This window comes from Crocuta crocuta, unplaced genomic scaffold (genome assembly GCF_008692635.1).
Source record: "Crocuta crocuta isolate KB4526 unplaced genomic scaffold, BGI_CrCroc_1.0 scaffold256, whole genome shotgun sequence".
In the NCBI taxonomy this organism is placed as follows: domain Eukaryota; kingdom Metazoa; phylum Chordata; class Mammalia; order Carnivora; family Hyaenidae; genus Crocuta; species Crocuta crocuta.
Window position 1 is genome coordinate 480982 of NW_027530999.1, and position 21668 is coordinate 502649.

The window sequence follows — 21668 nt, forward strand, 5'->3', positions numbered from 1 at the left end:
GTACTCTAAATATTTATATTCTTTTAATCTTCAGATGTTTTTAAGTGACTTTTATGGTACAAAGAAAACAGTCAGATATAAATTCAGATCCCAGCATTGCCACTTATGAACATGAGTGAGTTATTTAACTTTCAATTTTTCTTCTGTAAAATTAGGATAATAATAATAATTTGTAATTCATAATATTTTTGAGATAATGTGCATAAAATATCTAGTGCCTGGCACAATTAAGTACTCAAAAAATGCCAATTGTTTATATTATTAAAATAGCTTACATATAATAGATTCTTGTAAACATTTATTGAATGAATGAACAAATGAATAACTTTATTATCATAGAACTTCAGGAATATTTTATCATTTATAATTTTACTACACCCTTTTTCATAGATGCAACATATCACTTTTTTTTTTTTTTCTGTGAATACATATCCCCTTTCTTAACCCCATTCCTTTGGTGTCATGCCAGGGAATCATGCAATATCATGTTTCTGAGGCCAGGCTTTATTGGCCATTTATCAAGGGAATAATCATTTCTTTATTTGGGAACAAAGTGGACATAGAGCTACCATACACAAGATTTGGGGTATTTTCTTCCCAAGAGACAAGTTATGAACCTTAAACATAAACATGAGAGATAACAAGAACTTGAGGTGTTCTTAAGATTTCTTTATATCTTGCCCTATACCATGAGGATTTTGTCATGCTTGCTATTTTGAAATATTTGTTGGAAGAAAATGGAATATACATTTCAGTGCGCCAAGTGAAACCAGAGAAGTTGCACTTGGATATTGTCACTAACCATCATGTTTAGTATGAAACGAGGAGACAGATCACCTCAGCTCCAATGAAGCTAAAACTGGACAAACATTGACTTGTCTTCCTTTCCTATAGTTAGATGTGAATTGGGGATTCATCATTGTTAGGAAATTTGAAACAATAAAAAGAAGAGTCTCACAAAAAAAATTGCTGAGCAAACAGGTATGGGTACTATTTGATTACTTCTTTTGTTTTGAGTAGAAAATAAAAGAACTTTATTGAAAAACCATTCTGACTGATGTCTTTTTCTAGAAATTTTGGAATTTTCCTGTACTGCTTTATACAAAAACTGATTGACTAATTTGTGGCCTAAAGAAGAGGGCTTCCTAATCAGTGGCCAAGAAATTCCTCAAGGCAGTGTCCCTCTTTTATTTATTTATTAATTTAAAAATTAATGATGTATAATTAACATACAATGGTATATTTTTTTCAGATGTATAACATATTGATTAGACAATTCTGTACATTACTCAGTGCTCACCACAGTAAAGGGAATCACCATCTGTCACCATACATACAATATTAAATGTATTCTCTATGCTATACTTTTCATCTCTATGACTTATTTATTTTATAACTGGAAGTTTGTACCTCTTTTCTCTTTAAGTTTATTTATTTACTTAGAGAGAGAGAGACAGAGAGAGAGACAGAGAGAGAGGAAGAGTGAGAGAGCATGGGAAGGACAGGGAGAAAGGGAGAGAGAGAATTTCAAGCAAGCTCCACACTGTCAGCGCAGAGCCCAATGTGGGGCTCGAACTCATGAACCATGAGCTCATGACCTGAGCCAAAACCAAGAGTGGGATGCTGAGCCACCCACCAACTGAGCCACCCAGGAACCCCTAGAAGTTTGTACGTCTTAACTACCTTTATCTATTTCACCCTCCCACACCCACTCTCCTCCTCCCTGGCAATCACCAGTTTATTCTCTGTATACTAGTTTGTTTGTTTTGTTTATTTAGATTTCAAATTAAGTGAAGTCATATGGTACTTGTCTTTCTCGTGTGACTTATTCAGTATAATCCTTGCTAGGTCCATCTATGCTGTCACAAGTGGCAAAATCTCATTCTTTTTTTTATAGAGGAATAATATTCTTTTATGTATGTATAAGTATGCATGTATGCATGCATATATCATATTAAGTATGTGTATGTATATATACACACATATACCACAACTTATTTATCCACTCATCTTTCAATGGACACTTGTGTTTTTTCCGTATCTTGGCTATTGTAAATAATGTTGTTCTCAACATAGGAGTGCATATGTCTTTTCAAATTAGTATTTTTATTTTCTTTAGGTAACTACCTATTAGTGGAGTAGTGGAATTACTTGATAATATGGATTTTTATTTTTAATTTTTTGAAGAACCTTTATATTGTTTTCCATACTGGCTATGCCAATTTACGTTCCTATCAAAAGTTTATAGGGGTTCCATTTTTTCCACATCTTTGCTAATACTTGTTATTATTTTTTTGATGTTGTCCATTCTGACTGGTATGAAGTGATATCTCATTGAGATTTTGATTTCAATTTCCCTAATAATCGGTGATGCTGTGCATCTTTTCATGTGTCTGTCTGTCATCTCTGTCTTTTTTATAAAAATGTCTATTTAGGTCCTCTGCCCATTAAAAAAAGTATTTTTTTAAAAAAAATTTAATATTTATTTTTGAGAGAGGGAGAGAGAGAGACAGACCAGAGCACAAGTCAGGGAGGGCAGAGACAAAAAATTTCTTTTTCAGTTTATTTGTTTTTTAGAGCAAGAAGAGAGAGAGCAAGTGGGGCAGAGACACAGTGGAACAGAAGATCCAAAGTAGGCTCTGTGCTGACAACAAAGAGCCCAATGTGGGGCTCGAACTCATGAATCATGAGATTATGACCTGAGCTGAAGGCAGACACATAACCAACTGAGTCCCCCAGGTACCCCCCCCTCCTTTGCCCATTTTAAAAAAGTTTTTATTTATTTATTTTGACAGATAGCATGAGCAGGTGAGGGGCAGAGAGAGAGGAAGGTAGAGAATCCCAAGCAGGCTCTGTGCTTAGCCCAGAGCCTGACATGGGACTCAGTAACTGAGATCATGACCTGAGCCAAAATCAAGAGTTGGATGCTTAACCAACTAAGCCACCCAGGCACCCCTGCCCATTTTTTAATCAAATTAGTTTCATGTGTGATGAGTTGCATAAGTTTTTAAAATATATTTTGGCTATTAGTCACTTAGTTCATACATTTCATTTACTTTTTATTTTTTTCTCTTTTCTGATTGCTGCAGCTAGGACTTCCAGTACTATGTTGAATAAAAGTGATGAGAGTGGACATCCTTTTCTTTTTCCTGAACTTAGATGAAAAACTCTCAGTTTTTCACCATTGGGTGGTAGTGTGTGTCTGGTGTGGCAGTGCAGTAGCCAGTTTGGAGGGATGCCTGCTAAGGCAGGCAAGTTTGAGAGGCTGGGTCTGTGGGGAAATGCCAGGATGGGGCATGGGGTGCTAGCAGGAAGATGGAGAATGTTAGCACTCATTCCCACACATGTCCAGCCATCTAAGCAGAGGGATAGGGAAAAGGGAAGGTGTGGGCTGGAAGGAGAAGAGAAATGGCTCCTATGAGCACTTTTGTTGCCAGAGAAATCTACTGAAGATCCCTTCCCCTTCTGCATGTGTTCTAAGATTATTCAGTAAATCTCCTTCACAGTTACCCCAGGTGCTTTTCATACTGCTACTTCTGTGCTGTTTAGGCCAAGTTATTTAGTATACTGGCTCATAAGGATGGGGACTCAGTTTCCTGCTGCCCTCTGGCTCTCCTGGAGTTAAGTCTCACTGGTTTGCAAAGCCCAGTGTTATGGGGATTATCTTCTGAGTGAGCATCCCCAGCGTCAGGGATACCCGGTCCTCTTACTTCTCCATACTTGTGATGTCCCTCCCATTTGTGGTTGGTCACACATGGTGGGGGGATTTGGTTCCCAACTGTGTTTTGCCCTCCTACCCTTTTTGATATGGCCTTCTTTTTATGGTTAGCTGTGGAAGCTTGTTCTGCCAGTCATCAGGTTGTTTTTGGAGTTAGTTGCAAAGATGTAGCCGTTATCTTGGTGTGTCTGTGGAACAAGGTGAGCTCAGGATCCACCTACTCCACCATCTTCCCAAAACTCCAGTGTCCTACTTTTATGGTCTAATTTTATATTCCTTCTGGATTTCTTTCTTTTTTTGTATTGAATTCAAATATATTCAATAGTTACTTTTTCATTATATTGTTTTTATATATAAAAGTGCTTTTTCTCTCTTTTTTTGTAGTTTTATGGTTTTATTAACAGAAATACAACATGCACATAGGCTGATTCATTTTCTTTGCTGTGCAGCCTGGCATTGGCATTGATCATTCTGATGACTAGCTGGGCTGCTTTTTCCACAGTGGCTTTATGGTTTTTGGAGGAGACATTGTAAGCAATCTCTGCACAGTAAGATTTGTAGCACATCAGTAGCACTCCAAGCTCTTTGATGCTGTGGACTAGGAACTTGCAGAAGCCACTGGGAAGCATGTGCTTTGTTTTCTTGTTGCTCCTGTAACCAGTGCTGGGCATCAAGATCTGGCCCTTGAATCTTCTGTGCATCCCATTGTCACTGCCTCTGGATCTCCATCATTTGTGCTTAATTTTGATGTATCAATCTGACTGGTGCCGGATGAACGTCTTGGTACTCTTTGTAACAATCTTGGGCTTCACCAGAAGTCCGAGAGTTGCCGTGATGCTGAGTAGGAGATGGCGGCCACCTCTACAGGGAGCACTGAGGAAGAGATTAAAAAAAAAAAAAAACCTTTACCTTTTAATTCTACTTTGACTGAATGGTATTAATCAATATCAGGATGGTATTGAGGTTAGTTGCCTATTAATATGTCTCTATTTTGATGCATTCATTTTGTTTCAGGATCTCCTTGAAGGAAAAGAAGCTTGAGTATATATTAGGTTGCATGATAAGAAAATGCTGATATTTGACTGATTTTGACTTACAAAACGGGCAATTTCACATAATTCAACCTAATTCATCTGAGTCGGATTCTTACCTCAAGGTAGAACTATTTCAATTAGGCTCAGAGACATTGGCATATAAGGTAGAGTGCTACTTTCACAAATTGTAATGGCCACCATAACTGCCATGGGAAACACCTCCTGACATTTTGGCCAGAGTGACAGTTCCACCTTATAGGTGGATCTACACAGGAAGTCAAATGATAAGCCAGTTCTTAGCAAAGTTACAGTCTATATTCCATCAAAGAGTATGTATACCTGTTTTGAAGGGACAAAAAAGATTATTAAAAAATACCCTTAAAATATGTACCAACATAAAACTAAGTATAACCGTTTTAATCGCCAACATTTTTGTAACAATGAAACAAAAACTATGAGTCAAATACAAACAAAAGTACAAAACCAATACAATTTAATTGAACCATATTGATTTAATGACAGGTTCCCCCCCCCAAATTGCGGATTGCATCGTTGACATGGTACTGATTTCAACAGTGAGTAAGTCTTTTGAGCCTGCACGATTAACTCTCCATTTTCATGTAAGCACTCAGTTTTCTCAGCATTCATCTTTGCTGTGAAACCTCCATTTGTACAGCAAAGAGTGATGCCATTTAGTTTTCCCTTGGTGTGAATGTGACCAGTTCTGCTCTTTTGGATTGAAGGTAGGCATTTCACAATTAAAAGTACCTTTTACAATTAAAAGGTACTGTTTGGTGCCAGAGCTACCTTAAACACTAACACAAATGCCTCTTTGTTTCTATTCACCCTTATTGGGGTTCAGAGGGCAACTCTTTGGTGATATAGCTTTATGTGGGAATCTCTGTTAGATTTCACACCTTATAGGGGCCCTGTGCCTTATCTATAACATATTACTAGTCTTTAATATAGAATAATTAATAAGTAAAATAGTTAGAAAAGTGTTTTCAGTTGTTATTGTTTTAATAATAAATATATTTTTTTGAATTTAAGTTCCCATCTATGAATTAAATCCTGCCTTGATTGAGTTTGTATCCCTCTGCTTTTCCTTTCAGTAGACATTTTTTTCTGTAAACTATCATTAGATTAGAAAAGCATTACCAAGTTCCCATCCAAACCTTCCATCTCCTAATTGCTGACAAAGGATGATGGACTTCAGTCTTTATGGGTATGAAAAAGATAAGTAATGACTCAGGAATTAAGTAACTGTACAGAGATTTTAATATCAATTTTGCAGTCAACATTGCCAACATATCACTTTATTACTTAGAAGGAATAAACAACAACAAACAAATCTTTTTAAAATAAGCCTAAATTGTATCAAAGATCCCCTTGTAGTAGGTTATTTTTTTCAAGAAAAAGTGTCCAAACTCAATTACATTCTTTCCTTTGATTCATAGTTGGTGAATAGACAAAGGGCTCTTGGTCTAAGTGTCAGCTGTTATTTAAGATATAAGGCAAGAAAAAGAGTTAATACTCTTAAGTGATTTCAGATGAGGTCTTCCTCTTATGTTAACTGTTCAATTACTGATGAAATTAAGACATTGCAAGATGATTTTAAGGAGCAACATTCTAAGATGTAACATATAGAGTTAGTTAATTTGGATATCTGTAATATAGCCTTCTATTATAATTGTAAGCTTTTAGTGACCAAAATATTGAAAACAAAGAACAGAGAAAATGAAATTATGTTTCTTTACAAATCACTCATTTTGTGTATTCAACAAACATTAATTGAGCATTTAGCCCTTGACCTAGATACCAGGGATATAGACAAATCAGTGCTTTTCTATGAGTTCTGTATCTGCAAAACTACTCATTCTTCCAGATTCAGTTCAGAGGATATTCCCTGATACACAGATAATTAGTTGGTCAAGGCTTTGTGCTTTATATATATTACCTATTTATTATATATTACTTACATATCATTGAATAGATATAAGTAATACATCTACCAACTCAATATATCTATAAACTAAAGTGTAAACTTTTCAAGGACAGGTATCACTGTTGAATTTTTAATATCTTTCCTTTTTGCATTTTAAGGTATGTTGTTTTCCCATATAAAATTGTGGTAATCTTTATTTTTCATTCTCTAAATGTTACATAAGTAGCACTTATTTATGTGGTTAAATATTCCTTGATTTTTATTGGCATCACAGTATCACATGTATGAGCCATAATTAATTTAGCCATTCCTCTACTTTTGGAAAATTAAGTTATTTCTAGTTTTCTAGCATTATAAATAATGCTGAAATCCTTGAAGATAAATACTTATACATATCTTAGATAATTTAGAGTTGTAAATTTCTAGAAGTGATATTACTGTGTCAAATGGTATGAGCCCTGTTAAAGCTTTCACCATAAATGGCCAAATTGCTTTCTAAGAAGTCTGTTCCATGTGTAATAAATGTTCCATGTGTAAAAAATGCCTGTTTTATCTTGCCCACCCTTCCCAACTCTAAAGATACCATTTCAAAATGATAATTTGGTATGCAAAACCAAATATTTCTTTTTTTGATTTCTTGAGTGATTTTATGTTTTATATTCTTTGCCCTAGTAATTTGGGCACTTGTGTTTTCAGTCATTTGACTATTTTCTGTACTAGTTTTTAGGGAAAGAGAAGTTTAAAAGGTTAAAGAAAACTAAACTTCAAAATATACTTAAAGAAAAGACTGTGGAGCCCAACACTGAACTCAGTCTCATAACCATGAGCTTAGCTGAAATCAAGAGTTGGGCACTTAGCGGGCTGAACCACCTAAGCACCCCTTAAGTAAATTTTTAATTGTTTTTTCTTTGTAAATTTATTTATTTTTGAGATACAGAGAGGTGCAGAGAGAGAGGGAGACAGAGAATCCCAAGCAGGCTTCACGCTTTAATTGCAGAGCCTGACATGGGACTTGAACTCATAAACGGTGATATCATTACCTGAGCCAAAATCAAGAGTCTGATGCTTAACTGACTGAGCTACCCCAGCGCCCCAAGTCAATTTTTAATTCTTAATAAGTACAGATATTAAGGTATTTATTTACGATTGTGGTAAAAATAACTTATGAAAAAGATACCGTTATTCTTGTTGTTCAGTCATGTATCATGTAATCATATGTGTCATTCTTTCCCCCAGTTTGCAGAATAGCATAAGTATGTCAACAAAATCCAAGGAATTAAAATAATATAATACAACCAAACTGTTGTAGGATCCTTTACCTGAAAACCCTGGGGTTTGTTGTCTGGCTACTTCAAAGAATGAAGAGGTGGACACAAAATGAGCAGCAGACAAAGTTTATTTGATTATAAGATTAGAAAGGAAGAAAAGTATGAAAGCTCTCTTTATAGAGAGGCGACTTTTGAAGGTGAACACCTGTGACAATAGTCAATGGCCTTTGCTTTATAAGGTTCTGGTCAGCCCTCCTTTCCCTTCCTCTTCCTTTGTTTCTTCTCAGGTTCTGCTCTCATTGGCTAGGTAACTCTAAATGCCTAGTCATTCCTTTTTGATTGGCTCCTTTCTGTTGTATGAGGGGTGGGTCATAAGTTTTATGCTTTATTTATTTTTAGTTAGGGTCTTTTTTCAAATTCCTGAGGGGAAGGAGGAGAAATAGGTGTTGTCTGTTACATTGTTAAAAGGAACCTTATGCCTAAGAGGGTTTGCTGAGGTCAGACACTCCCAGCATTGTTTCAAAATATGTATTCCCCCACCCGAGGACTTCAGGTCTTTCCCTCTATGCCTACTGAATCCTATCTTTTCCTATCATAAAACTAAGATGGCATATCCTCAGTTAAAATTAAACAAAAAACAAATAATGAAAATAAATCTCTGACCATACCAAATGTTGGCAAATTTATAGAGCAATTAGGACTCTCATGCTGGTATGGGCCATCAAGATCAGGACTGAGTATGTGGAGGTATGAAATACTTTCCTCTCAATCCTCCCCTAATTTCTAACTTTATCTCTTGATTTGCCTGAGATCTAGGGTGAGGCTCTTGCTGACATTTGTGACATTTGTGAAGGATATAAAATGGCTTCATAAGAGTCTTTAAAGCAAAGGTGAGATAAGAAGTGAAAGCACTCCTGAGAGAAAAGAATCATCATAACAAATGAAGGTGTTTGTCCCAATGGGAAGGGAGAATTAGCATAGGATACAGATGTGAGACTAAAATTTTTTCATGCTTAAACCCTTGTGGATACTTATGATCCTAGAACAAAGATAGTTGGATGGTAAAATTGAAAGCACTGTATCACTATGAGCCCAAGCATTTCTGCTGTCAGTTTTTTCTGCCTTCATATGTGAAGAGCTGAACAAGTGGAAATCAATCATTTCTTTCCAGGTGTGGATTAAAGGTTAGGATTGGGTTAACATCAGTGTATTAGTGACCAGAATAGGGCTGTAGGTGGTGTTTATGCCAGGAACTTGGAAGAAGGCAGGATGATGTTCCAGGCACCAGAAGTCAAGAAAATAGATACTTAAAAGGATGTCAAAAGTTATTACCACCATGCGGGTTCCTTGCCAAACATAATTTTTGTGACAAGAGAAATTGTACTAGCCAAGAGGAATATTAAGAGCCATAGTATAAGGGTAGTAGAAATAGTAAGCTGTATAAATTCTATGTGAGATATTCCTTATCCTCTTTGGGGTATCCAAGAGACACTAGAAAGAATAGAAAGCCTGCTGTTTGGCAAGTGGAAACTATTACTCTAGTGACATTGAGAAAAAGCTTTAAAGTGGTCATGTGTAAGCTCCACAAGCAAATGGTAGCAAGGGAATCATTTGAGTTAAAATGAATTTTATAAAATAATTTTTTAAAATCTAAGTTAAGATCGTGATCTTCATAGAAAAACCATTGTTAACCAAAAGTGGAAGAGAAATATTTTTCATATTACAAATATGATAGACTATTATACAGCATGTAGGTTTGGTCCGTAGTTCAAAAGCTGAGGCCCCAGGTTAGTCAAAGGGTTCTTATCAGGTGCTGCCTGGGACTGTTCATCCCCCATATCTCATGTTTCATCCATGGAACTCAAAGGTATCCATTATGGTGTCTTTGCTACATTTAGTCCTATTGTCTTTTTTCATTAACCTGGTTTAGTTTAGCAAACTTCTGCTCCCTGGTTATCTTGCTGCCATCTCTTTCTGAAAAGATGAAGGCTTTTACCCAAGCACTGCATCCGTGCTATGGATGTGCCTGCCTTTGGAGCTGGAGTTAGAGCTTTGAAGCAGTTTAATTTAATTACATTCATTTGGATGTCCTGAAAAATGACTGCTGTGCTCAATCAGTTTTCTCTCTGCAGGCCTCTGTCTTTCATTTGTGTTTGAGGGAAGGATGAGTTGGGGGAGAGGAGAGAGGAAAGAGGAAGAAAACCAGTTCTCTTTTAATCTCCATTTAAGGCTTTAAGAAGAAACTTCAAAGAAAATAATTCCATATCGTAATTAAAATGAACAGATTCAGCTCATGGTAAAAAAACTGATTTGTAAAAATACATTTGAGTTTTAACATCAAAGTAGAGTCAGAATTTATAGGGGTTACCATATAAAAATATGGTACCATAGGGGTTACCATATGATTCTAACTTTTTTTTATTGGTAGCTATATTTGTCAAGTGTTTATTGTAGACTTACTTGGTGTCATGATCTTCATATATAATGAGTAGATATATGAGCATTCCTTGAGGTGATTAATATTTAGTCTTCTTTTACAGATGAAGATATTATGGTGAACTTAAGTTCACCGAATAAGAGGCAGTATCAGGATTAGAATTCAGGGCTACCCATTACTCTTCCTTTTTGTCCAGACCAGTACCTTCCAACCTGTAACCTGTACATCAGTCATCTGAGGATTTTGCTAAACTGTGGGCTCTAATGCTGCATGTCTGGGATGGAGCCTGAGATTTCACTTTTCTAGGATCCCAGGGGATGCTGATGCTGCTTATTTACAAACTAAACTATGAGTGGCAAGGCCATAAGCTCTTATAACTTAGAGAACTATACTTTCTGTAATGACAAGTGAAGAGAGAATAATGAATACACTCATTAGCTCATCAGTTTGCTTATTAATATTTACTTTTTAGAAAATCTTACATTGGTTTTTTGATAATCCCAGAGGATGGTGGTTGTGTATACACTTGGTGTGGTCTGATCCAGCAAATGCACAATGTACTTTTGAGAATGTGTTCTAAAGTGGCAGATGCTAACAAGAAAATTACTCTGTGCTTTTTAAGTGACTTAATTTTTTGAAATAATAGCTTGAAAACAAATCCAAATTAGATAATATAGGGTAATTATGGCAAAGAAAGTTTGGGTAAATCCTCGGTAAAAATCACTTTCTAAATCATTTGTTTGGAAGATGTAATTGGAGAGAATGACTATACCCTTCCCTTTCTTCTTTTTTGTTAAGCTTTAAATAGACAATGAACAATACCAGCTGTAATCTAATTGAAGTCAGCAGTACCCAGGTGTTCAGAGAAGCTGCTCATTCAGTCAGAATTTTCCAAATCAAGCCCTTCTTGGGATAAGCTGTTTTAAGGGCTTTAATATTGAAGTATATTTCTTTTCAATGTTCCTAAATTAGTGAATTATTTTCTTGTGATTAAATGCACTAATAAAACTCAATTTAAAAATTAAATTTAATTTAATGATAGTCAAGACAAGATTTCACTGATAGTAGAAGTTATAGCAAGAATTCCATTTCTTTTTCTTTTTTAATTCTTTTTCTTCTTTAAAATTTATTTTGAGAGAGAGAAAGAGTGTGAGTGGGGGAGGGACAGAGAGAGAGGAAGAGAGAGAGAGAGAGAGATAGAGAGAGAGATGAAGAGAGAGACAGAGGAAGAGAGAGAATCCCAAGCAGGCTCTGTGCTGTCAGAAATCAAGAGTTGGATGCTTAACTGACAAATCACTTAGGTGCCCCTAGCAGGAAGTCCATTTCTAAAAAGAGTATTCCAAATTTTAGAATAAATGTTAGAGTTAGAAGTACTCTTAGAGATGAGGATGTCATGTGCCCCCTTCCCAGTGTCAGGTGAACATGTTGAGTCCCAAAGAGATTTAACAATTTGCTAAAGGTCAGCTTGTTGGTAGCATAATTTTTATTTAAGTGTGGTCAGTGATCACAAAGTGAACTGCTACCAGGGACAGGTAAAAAACAATTTAGGGTTATAAATTATAACATCAAAGGGGGTATTAGAATGTGAAAGCTTAGGTGAAAGGGTCACTGCCACACAGATCTAGCTGATTATTTACATGTGAAAATAGGGACTCAGTATAAGCCAAATCACCTGATTTTTAAATTAAAGCTGGAAATTTGGAAATTTTATGTAAAATATTTCAATTTTAGGGGCATTTGGGTGGCTCAGTTGGTTGAGTGTCTGACTCTTGACTTTAGCTCAGGTCATGATCTGATGGTTCAATGAGTTTGAGCCCTGAGTCTGGCTCTGTGCTGACAGTAAAGAGCTGTTTGAGATTCTCTCTCCCTTTCCCTGTCTCTCCCCCTCTCTCTCTGCCCCTCTCCCACTTGCTTGCACGCTCTCTCAAAATAAGTAAAATTTAAAAAATTTTTCAATTTTAAAATGCTGACAACAAAGAAAAAGAAACACAGTGTGAGTCAGACAAAACACACTTATAAGGCAGAATTGGCCTATAGGGCTGCACTTTTACAATTTCTGATCCAGGCATTTGATCTCTCAGTTTAGTATGCCTCCACTAGTGATTTTTAAAAGCAATCTGAAGTTCTTTAAATTAGTAGTGATCTAAAAATTGAACAGAGGTCGGATCGTTGGGTTTCTGGTCCTTCCAATTCCATATCGACAAGGTCTTCATGTGAAGATCCTTTGGAAAGAAGGTTTCCTAATAATAATGAATAAAAATGTAATATCTGAAGGAGTTAGGATGATGGAGAAGCAGGGGGACCCTGGACTTTCCTAGTCCTTCAAACGCAGCTATATTGAGGTCAGATCACTTGGAACACCCAGGAAATCAATCTGCAGACTGGCAGAAGGATCTCCATGGCTGGAGGGAGACAGTGTGACCGGTGTGAGATGTGAGAGAAAAATGGTGGTGCCATGGAGGAGAAGGAACCATTTCTGTGGAAAGACAAAAGGGAGAGAAAGAGAGAGGGGCTGAAAGAGTGCAGCAGAGGTTCACACAAGATGAAAACGTCTATGGACCATGGACTGAGGAGTGAGAAGTATAGTGTCTTAAGCGGTTTTTTGTTTTGTTTTGTTTTGTTTTTCAATGGTGTTTGGAGCTTGAACTCTGAGGTTTTGGAAGTACACAACTTTCTGTGGAGCAGAGCTATGCTGCATGCTCCTATGGAGGGCGGAGCTGGTCCCAGAGTGCGTGGTGTGGTGTAGAGATCTCTGGGAGATCTGGGAGAGAACATTCCCATTCCTGGAGTATTTTGAAAGAGGGTATATTGCCTACCCAAGGACAACAGCCCTGCAAGTGCCAGAAAAAGCCTTTCATCAGCAGGGGACAGAGGCACACCCATAGGGAATATAACCTTTGCTGCTTTTAATGGTGCTACACCATAGAATCCTGGCACTATGCAGGAGTGGGACTGTTTTTCAGGAAAAAAGTCTTTAGACACTGTAAGGAGAGGCTTTATTCTGGAGAAGGGGTTTGGGTCCTTTACGATTTCAAGTTTTGAATCGCAGCTGGACACCAAAGAGAAAATGTAGGAGAGCTGTAGCACAGAGCGAGCTGACTGCCCTCATTATTTTGTGAGGACTGCCAGAATGGGGGTGGAGTGGGGTGTGTGTGCATGAGATCTCCTGTCCGGGGACAAGAGCTTGGGGTGGCACCATTTCCCCCCAACACCAACATGGTGGGATGTAACAGAAAATTGTATGCTTCAAATTGACACCTGCAGTTCTGGTGCTGGTAAGACCAGGCTTACTTTCTTTTTTTCTTTCTTCTTCCTTTATTCTTTTGTCATAGTTTTTTTTTTTTCATTTCCTTCTTTCACTTTCTCTCTCTTTGTTTAGAATCAGGCTTCTTTATTCTTTTTTTCTTTTTCCTTTCTTTTTCTTTGGAATCAGCCTGATTCTTTAGATTTCTTTGGAATCAGTTTTTTGATTCATTGTTTTTGTTGTTTACTTTACTTTTCTCCTTTTTGGGGGATCAGGATTTATTTGGTTGTTTCCCCTTTTTTCCTGGGTTATTCTAACAAACAAATCAAAGCACATATAGTATAAGGTCCAAATACTCCCCCAATGCAAGCAAGGAGCACCTCTGCAGAGGACTGAGCAGTGGGAAAGAACAGCCAAAACACAATAGCAGAGTGCACACAGCATACACTAGAGACACTTCCTGAAGTGTCAGGTCCTGGACAGTGTATGATCCCTTTTTAAGATAGCAGTACTCTCAGGTGCAGGAAACATAATAAACTTTCAACACATGCAAAAGACAGAAACTTAGTCAAAATGACAAGATGGAGGAATTCTCCCCAAAGAAAGGTCAAGAAGAAATCACAACAAAGAACTTGATCAAAACAGATAGAAGCAATATATCGGAACAAGAATTTAGAATAATAGTCATAAGACTACTAGCTAGGCTTGAAAAAAAGCATAAAAGACACGAGAGAAACCCTGTTGCAGAGATCAAAGACCTTAAAATTAGTCAGACTGAAATAAAAAAAAGTGCTATAGCTGAGATGCAAAACTGGCTGGGTACAGTCATAATGAAGATGAAGAAGCAGAGGAGAGGATAGGTGATATAGAAGATAAAATTATGGAAAATGATGAAGCTGAAAAGAAGACGGAATGGAAAGCATTAGATCATGAGGGGAGTCTTAGAGACTAAGTTATTCCATAAAATGAAACAACATCCATATCATAGGAGTCCCATAAGAAGAAGAGTGGGGAAAAGGGGTAGAAGGTTTATTTGAACAAATTAGAGCTAAGAACTTCCCTAATCTGGAGAAGGAAACAGACATTCAAGACCAAGAGGCATAGAGAACACCTCTTAAAATCAACAAAAACAGGTCAACAGTGTTGATCACTATAAATCATAGTGAAACTGGCAAAATACAAAGATAAAGAGAGAAGTCTGAAAGTAGCTAGGAACAGAAGGTCCTTCAGCTACAAGGGTGGGCACAGAAGGTTAGCAGCAGACCTGTGTCCACAGAAACTTGGCAGTCCAGAAGGGAGTGGCAGAAAATATTCAATGTGCTGAATGGGAAAAATATGCAGCCAAGAATCCTTTATCCAGCAAGGCTGTCATTCAGAATAGAAGGAGAGATAGAGTTTCCCAAACAAAATCTAAAGGAGTTCATGACCACTAAACCAGCTGTGCAAGAAATTTTAAGGAGGGCTTTTTGAGTGGAGAAGAAAAAAAAAAGACCAAAGCAATAGACTACAAAGGAGCAGAGAACATCACCAGGAACACCAATTCTACAGGTAACACAGTTACTTGTGCTAAATTCTTATTTTTCAGTACTCACTCTGAATGTTAGTGGAATAAATGCTGCAATCAAAAGACATAGGGTATCTGAATGGATAACATAAAAAAGATGATCTATATGTTGCCTACAAGAGATTTCTTTTAGACCTAAAGACACCTGCAGACCGAAAGTGAGGGGATGGAGAACTATCTATCATGTGAATGGATATCAAAAGAAAGCTGGTGTAGCCATAGTTATATCAGACAAACTAGATTTTAAAACAAAGGCTGTAATGAGAGCTGAAGGGCATTATGATGTAATTAAGGTGTCTATCCACCAAGAAGATCTAACACTTGTAAATATGTCCCCAACTTAGAAGCACTCAAATATAGAAATCAATTAATAACATGTATAAAGAAACTCATTGATAATATCATAGGGGGCTTTAACACCCTATTACAGCAATGGACAGATCATCTAAGCAGAAAATCAATAATGAAACAGTAGCTTTGAATGACACTCTATACTGGATGGAATTAACAGATGTTTTTCAGAACATTTCATCCTAAAAACAGCAGAATACACATTCTTCTCCAGTGTACATGGAGCGTTCTCCAGAATAGATTACATATTTGGTCACAAATCAGCCCTCAACATATACAAAAAGATCGAGATCATACCATGGATATTTTCAGATCACAAGGCTATGAAACATGAAATCAACCACAAGAAAAAAATTATAAAGTCCTCAAATACGTGGAGGTTAAAGAACATCCTACTAAAAAATGAATATATTAACCAGGAAATTAAAGAAGAAGTAAAACAATATGTGGAAGGAAATGAAAATACAACAATCCAAACGCTTTGGGATACAGCAAAGGCAATTCTAGAGGAAAGTACATTGCAATTCAGGCTTGTCTCAAGAAGCAAGAAAGGTCCCAAGTACACAATCCCTCTCCTAAAGGAGCAGCAAATAAAGCCTGAGGCCAGAAGAACGAGGGAAATAATCATGTTTAGAGCAGAAATAAGTGATATAAAAACAAAAAAATCAGACGAACAGATCAATTAAACTTTGAAGGAGTAAAGAAATTGAAAAACCCTTAACCAGACTTTTATCAAAAAGACAGAGAACCTAAATAGATAAAATCATGACTGAAAGAGGAGACATCACAGCCAACACCACAGAAATACTATGACAAAATATATGCCAACAAAGGAGGCAATCTGGAAGAAATGGACAAATTCCTAGAAACTCATGCACTACCAGAACTAAAATAGGAAGAAATAGAAAATTCGAGCAGACCCATAACCAGAAAAGAAATTGAATCCATTATCAAAAAAATCTCTCAACAAACAAAAGTCCAGGGCCAGATGGCTTTCCAGGAGACTTCTACCAGACATTTGAAGCAGAGTTAATACCCATTCTTCTCAAACTGTTAAAAAAAAAAAATAGAAATGGGAGGAAAGCTTCTAAACTCATTCTATAAAGCCAGTATTACCTTGATTCAAAAACCAGACAAAGACTCCATTAAAAAGAATTATATGCCAATATCCCTGATTAATATGGATGCAAAAATTCTCAAGAAGATAGTAGCAAATCTAACTCAACAGTACACTAAAAGAATTATTCACTGGGGGTAGAGTTAAGATGGAGCATGAAGGGGGGTGGAGCAGCATGAAGACTCTGAGCTTGTCTTGTCCCTGAAACACAGCCAGATCAGCACCAAACCATTTTGAATAGCTAGAAAATTGATTTGAGGATTAACACAATAATCTGCATAACTTGAACCACAGAACTTGGCAGCTATGTGGTGCAGAGAGGTAAACTGGGGAAGAGAAAAGCCACGGAGAGTAGGGAGCTGTTTTTGTGGCTAGAGGACAGAGAAAGGGAAAGGGGGAGAGTGTGGCATATCAGGATCATGCAAGAAAAGGACTCCCCCAAAAGTAGCTGGAGAGAAAGAGAAAGATTGAAAACATTCGCAGGGGACTGAACAAGAATTTTTTTCCCCTAAACCATTGACTGGAAGAAAGGAGAGGGTTTCAATACCACCAGGATTCTATAAACAGTAGACCATAGAGTTTGAAGTTTTGGAATTTAGTGCCTGATGGTGCTCTGGTGAAGAAGCAGGGCGAATCCCTAGTAGCAGACAGTGAGGTTTGAGGAGTCTGCATGCCACACAGTAGAAGCAGTTCTCTTCCTTGGAGTGGATTTGGTAGAGGCCATATAGCGTTCCCACAGGCAAAGGTCTCAGCAGACCCCAGAGAGCAGCCCATGTTTGCTAGTACTGGGACAGAGATGCCAGAGTGCATTGGGGCTGGCTCTGTGTTCTGATTTGCCACAATCTCTGAACCTCTGTTGCTGTGTGATCACATGAACGTTTTCTGGGGCAAGCACTTAGCCATTGCTCAGCAAGGACTTCCCCCAGAGAGTCAGAGCGTGTCCAAACCATGGGGGTTTCTAAAGCAGGGGTTTTGAAACACAACCCCATCTGATATAAAACTCTGGAAGGGGGTGCTGCCTGGCAGATGGACAGCTTGGACACAGACAGGATAGAAGTGGGGAGTGGACAGAGGCCTGAGACAAAGGGGGGTTGCTTGGACACAGTGGAATGCAAAGTTCCTGTGCCAGAGACTAGGGAGCTGGGTGAAGCCATTTCCACCTCACCTGTGCACGCACATGAATGCTTTACATGAGCACTGCACTGATCCACCCAGGTAAGCTAAACAGCTACACCTAGCAGAGAATGGAGCTGTTACACCAAGCCCCACCCAACTGCACCCTCCAAGCACATCCCCTATAAGACCAGCAAAAGTCACTCCACTTGTTTGGTGTACGGACTATAGAAGGTTCATAGTTTCACTTCTAGGAGAAACTGGATTTTACTTCATTCGGGTTTTATTCTGTTTGTTAATTCATTTATTTCTTTGCTTCTGTTCTTGCTTAAGTTATTTTTTAATCTTTTTTAAAGAATTTTATTCCTAATTCTTGGATACAGAAAGAGAAAAATTTATTTTTATTTTTATCTTTTATCTTATTTTTAGATTTTTAAATTCTATTTCGTTTTCTTTACTTCCTTTTACCCTTTTTAATATATAATTTTTAAATTTTTATTTATTTTCTCAAAAAATTTTTAATATTTATTTTTGAGAGAGAGAGGGAGAAAGAGAGAGTGCACATGTGGGGGATGGGAAGAGAGAGAGAGGGAGACACAGAAATCAAAGCAGGCTCCAGGCTCTGAGGTGTCAGTACAGAGCCTGTGTGGGGCTTGAACCCACAATCTGTGAGATCATGACCTGAGTTAAAGTCCAGCACTTACCAACTGAGCCACCCAAGTGCCCCTAATTTTTAAATTAAAAAAATTTTTTTAACTTTTTTTTCTTTTTTTTCCCTTTTTTCTCTATTTTATCAACCTTCTTTCAACTAGCAGACAAAAACACAGGTAGGACCTAGCTTCCTTTATTTGATTTTTTGTTTTGTTTCTAATTTAAAGTTTTTAGTTTATTAATTTTTTTCTCCCTCCAAAAGACAAAATGAAGGAATTTGCCTTAAAAGAAAGAACAGGAAGAAATGATAGCCAGGGGCTTAATCAATACAGCTATAATAAGCAAAATGTCTGAACTAGAATTTAGAATAATGATAATAAGAATACTAGCTGGGGTTGAAGAAAGCATAGAATCCCTTTCTGCAGAGATAGAAGAAATAAAATCTAGTCAGGATAAAATTTAAAATGCTGTAACCAAGATGCAATCTTGAATGAATGCCATGATGGCAAGGATGGACTATATAGAGCAGTGAATCAGTGATTTAGAAGATAAAATTATGGACAATAATGAAGCAGAAAAAAAGGGGGGAACAAAGGCAGAACTTCACAATGCAAGACTTAGAAAATTGAGTGACTTATTAAAAAGGAATAGCATCGAATCATAGGAGTCTTAGAAGATGAAGAGAAAGAAAAAGGGGCAGAAGATTTATGTGAGCAAATTATAGTAAAAGCAGCCAAATCTGGGGAACGACACAGACATCAAAATCCAAAAAGCACAGAGAACTCCCATTAGATTCAACAAAAACTGACCATCACCAAGGCGTATTGTAGTCAAATTCACAAAATACACAGACAAGGAAAGAATTACGAAAACAACAAGGGAAAAATGTCCTTAACCTATAAGGGAAGACAGATCAGGTTTGCAGCAGACCTATCCACAGAAACTTGGCAGGCCAGAAAGGAGTGGCAACATATATTCAATGTGTTGAACTGGAAATATATGCAGCCAGGTATTTATCCAGTAAGGCTGTCATTCAAAATAGGAGAGATAGAGTTTCCCAGACAAACAAAAACTAAAAGAGTTTGTGACCACTAAACCTGCAAGAAATTTTAAGGAGGACACTTTGAGTGGAGAAAAGACAAAACAAAACAAAAAAGACCAAAAGCAACAAAGACTAGAAAGGACCAGAGAACATCACCAGAAACACCAAGTCAACAGGTAACACAGTGATGCTAAATTCTTATCTTTTAGCACCCACTTTAAATGTCAATGGATTAAATGCTCCAATCAAAAAACATAAGGTATCAGAATGGATAAGAAAACAAGACCCATCTATATGCTTTTTGCAAGAGACTCATTTTAGACTTACAGAAAACTTCGGATTGAAAGTAAGGGGATGGAGAATCATCTATCATGCTACTGGTTGTCAAAAGAAAGCCAATGTAGCCATACTTGTATCAGACAAACTAGATTTTAAAATAAAGACTGTAACAAGAGGTAGAAAAAGGGATTATATCATAATTAAGTGGTTTATCCATCAAGATGATCTAACAAATTAAAATTTTTATGCCCCTAACATGAAGGCACTCAAATATATAAATCAATTAATCAAAAATATAAAGAAACTCATTGATCATAATACCATAAGAGTAGGGGACTTCAACACCCCACTGACAGCAGTGAACAGATAATGTAAACAGAAAATCAAAAAGGAAACAATGGCTTTGAATGACAGACTGGACCAGATGGACTTAACAGATATATCCAGAACATTTCATCTTAAAGCAGAAGAATATACATTCTTCTTGAGTGCACATGGAACATTCTCCAGAATATGTCACATACTGGGAAACAAATCAGCTCTCAACAAATATAACAAGATCAAGATCATATTTTGTATATTTTCATACCAGTATACTAGGAAACTAGAAATTAACCACAGGAAAAAATCTGGAAAGACCATGAATACTTGGAGATTAAAGAACATCCTACTAAAGAATGAATGGGTTAACCAAGAAGTTAAAGGGGAAATTAAAAACTACAGGAAAAACAGTGAAAATGAAAACATGACAGCCCAAAACTTCTGGGATGCAGGATTGGCAGTCATAAGAGGGAAGTATATAGCAATCCAGGCCTTTCTAAGGAAGGAAGAAAGATCTCAGATACACAACCTAACCTTACACCTAAAAGAGCTGGAAAAAGAACAGCAACTAAAGCCGCAAACCAGCACAAGAAAGGAAATAGTAAAATTAAAGCAGAAATCAATGATAGATAACAACAACAACAACAACAACAGTAGTAGAACAGATCCATGAAAGCAGGAGCTAGTACCTTGAAAGAATTGAGAAAATTGATAAATACCTAGCAAGATTGATCAAAAAGAAAAAGGAAAGGACCCAAGTAAATAAAATCAAGAATGAAAGATAAAAGATGACAACCAACACTGAAGAAACACAAACAATATTAAGAGAATATTATGAGCAAATATATGCCAACAAATTAGGCACTCTGATAGACATGGACAACTACTAAAACTGAAGCAGAAGGAAATAGAAGATTTGAATATACCCATAACCAGTAAAGAAATTGAATCAGTATTCAAAAATCTCCTAACAAACAAGAGTCTCGGCCAGATGGCTTTCCAGGGGAACTCTATAAAACATTTAAAGAAGAGTTAACAGTATTCTTTTGAAGCTGTTCCAGAAAATTGAAGTGGGGGGAAAACTTTCAAACTCATTCTATGAGGCCAGCATTACCTTGATTCCAAAACCAAAGACTCCACTAAAAAGAGGTAGTACAGACCAATTTCCCTGATAAAAATGGATGCAAAAATTCTCAACAAGATACTAGCCAACTAAATCCAACAATACATTAAAAGCATTATTCAGTATGATCAAGTGAGATTTATGCTTAAGATGCCCAGCTGGTTCAATATCTGCAAATCAATGTGATACATCAAAGTAATAAAAGAAAGGATACGAACCACATGATCCTCTCAATAGATGCTGAAAAAGCATTTGACAAAAACACAGCATCCTTTCTTGATAAAAACCCTCAAGAAAGTAGGAATAGAGAGATCATACCTCAAGATCATGAAGGCCATACATGAAAGACCCACTACTAATATCATCCTCAATGGAGAAAAACTGAGAGCTTCCTACCTAAGGTCAGGAACACAACAAGGATATCCACCCTCACCACTGTTATTCAACATAGTGTTGGAAGT

General features: G+C 36.9%; 1 pseudogene; it reads right to left on the reverse strand.

The window, feature by feature from the left end:
- Positions 1-4104: 4104 nt before the first annotated feature.
- Positions 4105-17452, reverse strand: LOC144236900 (large ribosomal subunit protein eL32 pseudogene; annotated as a pseudogene).
- Positions 17453-21668: the final 4216 nt, after the last annotated feature.